This window comes from Tupaia chinensis, unplaced genomic scaffold (assembly GCF_000334495.1).
Source record: "Tupaia chinensis unplaced genomic scaffold, TupChi_1.0 Scaffold000243_1, whole genome shotgun sequence".
Taxonomy (NCBI): domain Eukaryota; kingdom Metazoa; phylum Chordata; class Mammalia; order Scandentia; family Tupaiidae; genus Tupaia; species Tupaia belangeri.
This window is the reverse complement of record NW_006159721.1, coordinates 494549-497366: the sequence shown is the minus strand read 5'-3', so window position 1 is coordinate 497366 and position 2818 is coordinate 494549. Positions and strand designations below refer to the sequence as shown.

Below are 2818 nucleotides of genomic sequence, written 5' to 3'. Positions count from 1 at the left end.
TGAGTTTTAAGCCACTGGGTCTGGGACTTGAACCATGGTTTACTATGTGGGTGTCCAGTGATGTAACCATTATGCCATTTGCTGGTCCCTGTGAATATGTTTTTTGTCTCATTTGAATGAGTACCAAAGCATGTGATTGCTGGATCATATGGTAATAATATATTTGGTTTTGTAGGGAATGCTATAGGGCATGTGCACTCACTAGAGAGAAGCTAAGAGAGACAGAGAGAGAGAAAATGAGAAAGCAAGCCTCTAGGACTCAAACTGCAGTCGGCCATGTGGGAGTTCAGTGCCTTAAACAACATACCACCTGCTGACTCCTTATTTTTTAAAGAACATTCTGGAACATGTATTTATTCTGAATTCAAGGGGGGAGCCTTCAAAAAGTTTATGGAAAATGTATATTATAACAAAACTATTGATAGGAGAGTTTCTGTTATTCTATGTCCTCACCAGCATGTGGCATTACCAATATTTTGGATTTTGGCCATTCAGGTAAATGTGTAGAAATAAATTAATGTTGTTTAAATTTGCAGTTCCCTCATGGACAGATACTGACAAGTATCTTTTTTTTTTTTTTTTGGAGAGTTTTTCGCTGTAGGGCGCGTGCGCTCGCCAGACAGACAGAGAGAGACATAGAGACAGAAAGCGAGAAATCACCCCCCAGGGGGGATGGTCACGGCAATCCCTTCTCCTCCATTCTCCTTTCGGGATCTTGGGCACGCACGCACACACGCCTGGCATGAGTTTTAAGTCACCGGGTCCGGGATGCGAACCGCGGTCGACTACGTGGGAGTCCAGCAACATAGCCATTACTCTAACTGCTGGTTCCCACAAGTATCTTTTTATACACTAGTATGCCATTTGTATATCTTCTTTGGTGAGGTGTGTGTTCAGATGTTTTTTGCCCATTTTAAATTGGGGTTTTTATTATTATTGGATTTTAAGAGTCCTGTGTGGCCTGTTAAAGGCACTGGATTACCACATGGCCAACCATAGTTTAAGTCCCAGATCTGGTGGCTTGCTTTATTAATTTCCCTTTCTCTCTTTCTCTGTCTTTGTCTGATCAAATTTAAAAAAAGTAATAACAAATGGAATTAAATAAAAGGGTCTGATAACTAGAATTCATAAGGAACTCAAGCAGCTGTTCCCAAAAAAGATGATCAATCCTATCAAAAGATGGGACAATGAGTTGAAAAACCTACTCTCTAAAGATGACATATGAATAGCTAAAAGGCATATGAAAAAATACTCAACATCCCTCATTATAAGGGAAATGCAGATCAATGAGATACCACCTAACCCTAGTCAGAATGACTAAGATTAAAAAAAAAAATGGTAAGTGCTGGCAGGGGTGTGGTGAAAGGTGGAACACTCTTATACTGCTGGTGGGAATGTAAATTGGTCCAGCCACTGTGGAGAACAATTTGGAGCTTCCTCAAAAATCTACAGATAGAACTACCATATGATCCAGCAATCCTACTCCTTGGTATCTATCCAAAGGACACAAGAATATTTAATCGGAAAAGTGCTTGCACATCGATGTTTATTGCGCCGCTATTCACGATTGCTAAGTCATGGAACCAACCCAAATGCCCATGAACAGAAGAATGTTTAGAAAAACTGTGGCAAATATACTCTATGGAATACTATTCAGCCATAAAAAAAACCCCTGGCTTTTGACAGAAAGTAGAAAAATATGGAAGATTTACTGCTGAATGAAGCAAGCCAGGCTATGAAGGAGACACGTTGTATGTCCCCACTTAATATGTACCAAGTGTCCGCACTCTGTGACTGAAACTGATTGACTAAAAGTTATAGAAACACAGTATATGGATGTAAATACCAGATAGAGTGTGTGTGAAAGAGTAGGGACTGAGGAAGGACATTTAGAAGAAAAATAGGGAGGCAAAGCATTAATGGGACAAAGAAATGTGGTATTATCTGTTGAAGATATTTTATAGTTTTATCAACTGGACTAGGGAGAAATGTTCACCTGTTGGAATATTCACTTTGTAAGCTAAATAATGTGATTGAATGTATGAAAGAAAATGAAATAAAAATAATTAACAAAAAAATAAAACTAAAAAAAATAATTCTTTAAAGAAAAGTTCCTTTGTGGGACCAGCAGTTAGTGTAATGGCTATGTTGCTGGACTCCCATATAGTCGACCACGGTTGATATCCTGGACCCGGTGACATAAAGCTCACGCCGGGCGTGTGTGCGTGCATGCCCAAGATCCCGAGAGGAGAAGGGAGGAGAAGAGATTGCGGTGTGGCCATCCCCCCTGGGGGGTGATTTCTCGCTTTCTGTGTCTCTGTCTCTCTCTGTCTGTCTGGGGAGCACACACGCCCTATAGCAAAAACCTCTTCAAAAAAAAAAGTTCTTTTGTGTAGTTATATACTTGTCTTTTATCAGATATGTAATTTACAAAGATTTTCTCCTAGTCTGTTTTCTGTTTTCATTTGAAGTTTTCTCCTATATTGTTGAGAATGTTTACATCTAAATTCGTATGATATTGGTCTGTAGGTTTTTATTTTTGGGATATCTTGTCTGGCTTTGGTATCATAGTAATGCCAGTCTTATAAATGAGTTGATAAGTGTTCCTTCCTTTTCTGTTTTTTGAAAGAGTTTGTGGAGAACTAGTGTTTTTGTTTTTTAAAGTTTGGTATGATTCAATGGTGAAAACATCTTGGGCTTTGCTTGTCTTTGGGGGTAGTTTTTTTTTTGGGGGGGGGGGAGAGGGTTTTGCTATAGGGCGCATGCACTAGCCAGACAAACAGAGGGAGACAGAGACAGAAAGCGAGGCATCAACCCC

At 39.6% G+C, this 2818-nt stretch overlaps 1 protein-coding gene across 1 annotated transcript in view; it reads left to right on the top strand.

Annotated features, from left to right (window-relative positions):
* The window catches only part of ATRX (ATRX chromatin remodeler), a 247807-nt gene that overhangs the window by 21527 nt on the left and 223462 nt on the right, over nucleotides 1–2818 (top strand). The window lies entirely within an intron of this gene.